Genomic DNA, 6316 nt, shown 5'->3' with positions numbered 1-6316 from the left:
CACACGATCGCCGAATCAAAACTGGCAACGTTGAACCCCCATTAAAACCTCCCTGCATTAACATTCTCTCCTTATCTTCAACTTTTAAATGCAATTCCTCATTAATTTGTCTTAATAAATCAATGCCGCAAATGGTAAAAGGGGCGGAAAGCCGCATTTTCTCCACACGTGCCCGATAATATCTCCAACTACGACGACAAAGAACATTTTTCCAGCGACTGGGAAATGCGAATATATTTTCAAGGCATTGTTGCCACTGTGAAGTTCGGCTTTTGACCTAATTTTGCATCGTTTTCTTCTAATTTATTTAGGAAAAAATTAATGGCTTTCTTTAAAAGTTCGTATTGTTTGCGCATCGGTTTCGATACGTAGCGACATGAAGGCAAAAATCAATTCATGCATAAACGTACGTGTGGGAATTGATGCGATTAACAAATGGTGCTTTCACTTATTTTGTGTAATTTACAATTAAAAAATTGTAATTTGAGTTAATGTTACACTTTGTAGTTCTAAATTTCCCTTTGAAGGAAAAACACATAGGTAAGACGCTGTCTCTCCTGACTACAGTTATTTATTTATTTATTTTTATTATCCATTGATTTCGAAACTGAGGAACTAAAGAAGCGATCATTTGCAATTGTAATCAAACGGTGCAGCCAGCCTCGACTCCCCGTTGTTTCGCCAAATGAAGGCAAAAACTGGAAATCAATTCAATGAACTAAATAGCAGCATAAATTTCCATTTGTGATAAAGAAGGTTGCTTGACCCCATGCTGAGCGCCACTGTTAAATGAGATAACAAAAAAGATAATTGAATAGAAGATTTATTTTCTGCGAGAAATAATTTCAGTTCGAAATTTTTAGCGTTTACGGTAAAGTAGGTGCAATGAATATGAAGTGAGTAATAAAATTACGAAATTTGCAAATAAATCTGTTTGCATATTGTCCAGTCTCCGTCCAGTCTCAAAGGCGTAACCCGACCCTTCAAACCTGTAAGGGGGATCCCTGTCCGATTGGAGACACCGGCTTTCCAGGTTAGTTCAGGTTAGCCAAAATCAAAAGAAAAAATTGCCTTTTATGTACAGTAAACTTGGAGCAATGAAAGGAAACTGACAACTGTTAAAATACTCAAAGAAGGCCTTTGAAAGTGTTTCCGTTCCATTTTATTATGACGAGTCGTTATAGGTTTATAAACAAAAAACAAAATTTCAGTCTTTCCCGGATATTTCGCAACGTACCGGCAGCACCGCCTTACACTTACTAAGCCTTATATTGCCCAACTTTGTCCCAATTTAACGGACCTCGTGTCACTTGAGATAATCGGTAAAGATTTTTTTTTTAATTTTTTTTATGTGCGGGCTGCCCCACTGTTGTCATGTTTTACTAAATATTAAATAATATAAAACTGAAATTAAATTGCTTCGTTTCGGCATGTAATGATTCAATTCGCCCATTTCGACTTCGACCTTAATCAGTCACCGTGCATAGAACCCTGGCAGACATAAAAACAAAACAACTTTATCACCATTACAGAATAAATAACAGTCCTTAATGAACAGACTCATTACTGCAAAAAGACCATTGACATCCATATTTGTTCTACTGTCTCAATAACAAAACAAGCTCACACTCCCATGCACTTTGCTATCTCTGTCTCGCAAACAAATATTTCGCCATAACACAATAACCTCAAAAAGTCATCGTATCCTTAAAACGATTAATAATCGCATATCACAACAATCTCTCACCCTTGATTTTGATATTCTCTTCCCTGTTCAATCACCCGACAAAGGACAGACAAACAGCGGCAACGTCGCACCACGCGGTGTCCCGAAACAATGCGTTTCCGAGAGCATGCGCTGTTGTCACGTCGCTGCACTTTCTTCGGCTGCATTTGGCAACAGCTGGCCCCGACAGTAGCCCGGCTGATGGGGAACGTGTGTCGATTATTACAATGGGAAGGGAAAGAGCCGATAAGTTGTAGGATTGATCGATTGTTTTACGATGGGTCATTATTTTAGTTATGACGGCTGACGATACTAAATTAAAAACTCAATTGTATCGTGAACAAACTATGAACCATGCAGATGAGAAAAAGTAAGAAATGCCATTATGCAATATAAAATAAAATAAAATATGAAAAAAAAAATGATAATCAAACGAAAACAGTATAATTTACCTCCAACTAAAAAGTAAAATTGTTCCTTTCGTAATAAAATTCTGGAAAAACTTTATTTCACCTTTTTTATCGATTTATGGATCTTACTAATTTTTTATTTTGTTATTTGCTGCAGAAATCTAGCTTGAGGAATTCTCTCTGCTCATCAACAGACGTTTTAATGTTATTCTCAGACACACGACATGAGAATTTTGGCGGCAAAGCATTGTCCGACTCATTTTTTTCTGTTAAGCTGGCGCTGAACCTCGTATAATTTGGAAAAATTAGAAACAAAAAGTGACAGTTAACAACTACTCGCACCAGAAATTTGTTATGCGACCAGGTGCGCGCTCTAGCCCAATTTCTGAATGACAAGTGTACACACCACGTAAATCAGCGTGATATTCTGCTTTCTCCATGATTAGCGCATACTCTGGTGTGTGCAATGCAACTCCTGAATGCGCCCTTTCGCAAACTGCTGCAACTGCCCAAATATGCCCGAAAAATTTAAAATATTTGTATTTATACCGGATACTTCCGGAAGACCGCTGTCGATTGTAGCTCACTTTCACGATGATAGTGTCTTGACGGAAGTATTGTGCCATGAAAATCGCTATATGTAAAATGTTGTTGTGATAATTGTAATAACAAGTAAAGGCAGGGTCTCATGTAAGTAATATCCAAAAAATAAAATTGGAGAATAGCACATTTTTTTATGATTTTGGGATCGATTAAGGGGAAATAACAGTAATAAATTCAGAAAATTATAACGCATATTGTACAAAAAAGTTCTCATTGAAGCACTTCAGACTTTCAAAATCCTGATTTGCGTACACCTTTGGCAAAATTCTCTCTTCACATGTGTTTAAGGACCTATGCAATAAACGAAATAAATCCATGCACTTATAAGGAAACAGTTCTGATTGACACCGCTTTTTCCGCCGTTCAAATATCAATTTATCGACGTTTCACGTTTCCTTTGTCCCGCCTTTGTCGTCACCCACCAGACCCAGACCAGGCCAATTTACCCAAAACTTCCGAACTTCCCGTCATCCCGGCTGGGGCTTCGAGGCCACCGGATCACCGTTGCCAAATTTCGGATGTCGTCGCCGTTAAACAAGCGTAACCTTGACGACGCGTAGGGTGTCTCCAGGCAACGTGGGCCCTGGTGGGCGGAGCCCTTTTGCGCCCAACCCCCAACACGATAGGCCTCAATTTTCCAGTGGCAGGCCGAAACTAGGTCGCAAAGGGGGGGGGGCCTGATTTTTGATTGAAACGTTTTGATTTTTTACATCCCGAAAAGGTCTGGATAGATTTCTATCTAGCTAAGATTTGAAAATGAAAAAGACAAACATATTATGCCAAATTGTTTGAACTTACTGCGCGAATCTACCATTGATGGTATCGACTTAAAAATTTAAAAAACTGAAAAAATTCTATTATATAAGGTGTTCGGAAATTGAGTAGCATAATCTTTGTAGGGCATTCCACCAAAAATAAAATAAAGAGTTCCTACAAACTTGGATCCGTAAAATCTTCGTTTCTCAGATACAAGAGATCAAAATTTCAATTCATTTTCGCCCTTTCCAGAGTTTATGAGATATTGAGCTTTCCTGGAGCCATACCTTTTCTTCCTCACTTTCATCTAAACTTCTCTACAATCAAAATTTCCATGTCATTCATCTAATGTTGCCAACCATCCTCATATTTTTTTGAGTTACTCATTTTCCATTACGCTCAGGTTATTTTGGGAGCTTGATTCGGAAGTCAAGTGGAGGAAAATGATATTAAAACTCAAGAAATCAACAATATTTGAAAAACTAATAAAATTTAGGGAAATGAGGTAATTTTTTAACTTTTAAAATCATCCTTCCTGTTCGGCTAGCAAAGTCAGGAATCCAGACATTAACAAACATTTAACTCCCTAGGTTAAATCTTAAAAGAATCTAATATTTGGAGTTTTTAGCACATATATCGAAGTAGATGCAATGAATATGAACTACATAATAAAATTAAAAAATGGAAATTTGCAAGCGAATCCCAATTGATTATTCCAGACAGATGGAGAATGACACTGAGTACAAATAACCAGAAAATAAGACAGGATCATTGAAGAAATTAAATCCAATTTTTGGATAATAAGTAAGTGGACAAGCGTCTCTGTCTCCTTTCTTATCAATATTATGTACAAATGATCACTATCAACAGCCACAACGTATTTAAATAACCTTATCATTTATTTATTACAAAATTAATCTGACAGGATTAAATTTTCAAATCACACGTTTTATTATAATAGGTATAAAATGTAGACTTTTTTTGTTAATGTGACAGACTTCGTTATTTTTTCATTAAATTTCAAATGAATTAAAATTAAATACTTTTAATGTAATAAATGTAAAAATAAGTAATATCACGATGTTATCATTAATTACTTTTTGATGAGGCGTTATAATAATTATTGCAATTGGTTGACTTTTATTTAGGTTTAATAAAAACAAATATAAAATGGTCACCCAACATGCCGCGTGTTAAAAAATACGTTGCCGAACTACAGTATATAGTTCTGTATGTTTGCGACGGATGGATCTCTTTGAACTTTAAACAATTAAAAAATGTCGAGTAAAATGAAATATCGCTTTAAAATACGCAAATGGTAGCTTAGAAGAAAGAATGCGACTTCTCGCGATCGCCATATTGTTGCAATGGGCACCATGGCAACGTGAGCGAATTAAATGACCAGCGGAAATAAATACTTTATATCCCGCAGATTTCCCATCATACCCTCTGACCTTCTATAGCCCTTATTTAATTTACAATGAACAAGTTCAATATTAGTTCATTATTAAGTAGTCGCAAGCACAAAATATTATTCACATTATACGCCATTAGATATATTAGGATACACGCGGCTTGTTGAGAAAATTTTACGTACACTTAGAATAGGTAACGTAAAACAGTCAAAGAAAAATTGCCATGGCAGTACGGATGTGGAACTCGCGCATAATCAAACTGCTAGCAGTGCGGTTATGTAGTCATAACTGTTTTCAATTAGAAAAACTCCACAATGAATCAGCATCGATTTAAATGTTCATTTGCAGGCATGTAAAGGTATTAATCATGCAACCATCCAGCAAGGAAGTACGCATAAGGCGTGCATGGGTTTCTTGCTCCTGTTTTTTTTTTCTACTTTGGAAGGTAAACGCCGTTAGATCACAATAATATTAGGACCACTGCCAAGGCCTGGCACATCCAACTCTTCTATTGTTAATTTTCGTCATTTTGTCGTTGGTGACAAGTTAATGGCGCATTATTTAATGGGACTCTTTACATAAATTCCTAATTCTTATTTTTATGGTGGTTTAATTGTCTACTTTATTTCCTAAAAACGTGCTATTTAATTTCAAGGCAACGTGTCATGCAGAAACCCAAATCCAGGATTACACCTCGTTCGTACAGGAATTGTGCACGAGCATACGGCAAAAGAAAAGGATTTATTAGTTCTGGTACCAGGACTATTAAGCGTGTTGGTACCTATTGCTCGGTCGACATGGGCAGATCTGCAAGCAAATCACCATTCAGCCTTCCATGCTGACGAGGAAGTTTCACTCGAATGGAAACAAAGACGGGCATTTCTTATTGGGAGCGATGAGGAACAGAAATAGGCAAAATCGGAGGGGAGTTTGGTGCTCATGGGGCACCCGTAACTCGCAGATCGACTGATCATTTGTCAATATATTTCTTTCGTCATCTCGAGTAATATTTGTACATTAGGGAAACCATTCTTCCAACGCAATTCTCGGTTTTGTGGAAAACATGTTAATTGTTGACGTCGATAGATGGCGTTTCTCATGGTGTATTTTCAACATTCTGGTTTCGATCTAACGTTTTGTGAGAAACTTTCTCTGTAAAAATGCATTGAAGTTATGCAACAAAAGGTGGCTTTTTGCCTAATTGCCCCCCGCCATGGCTGTGTTACTTATGGAAATATTGTCAATTTGCGTATCTCCAATACTCAACGGGCATCTTCCGACGAGGTACTTTTCGGGTTAGTTTAAGCTGGATTAGCTGACTCAGGAAATCTTTAGGAAACACGTAAATTAATTTACTGAGAATGCTTGTCGTTAAAAAGCTTATTAATTTTTTTCGAAAACGATCA

General features: G+C 36.9%; 1 long non-coding RNA gene across 1 annotated transcript; it reads left to right on the top strand.

Moving 5' to 3' along the window:
* Positions 1-800: 800 nt before the first annotated feature.
* LOC136344935 (uncharacterized) lies at positions 801-5728 on the top strand. Its single transcript, XR_010733059.1, has 3 exons — positions 801-896; positions 950-1033; positions 5566-5728. It is a non-coding gene; the product is annotated as an uncharacterized lncRNA (long non-coding RNA).
* Positions 5729-6316: the final 588 nt, after the last annotated feature.

The sequence above is a fragment of the Euwallacea fornicatus genome, chromosome 18 (assembly GCF_040115645.1).
Source record: "Euwallacea fornicatus isolate EFF26 chromosome 18, ASM4011564v1, whole genome shotgun sequence".
NCBI lineage: Eukaryota > Metazoa > Arthropoda > Insecta > Coleoptera > Curculionidae > Euwallacea > Euwallacea fornicatus.
This window is presented reverse-complemented; position numbering and strand designations above follow the sequence as displayed.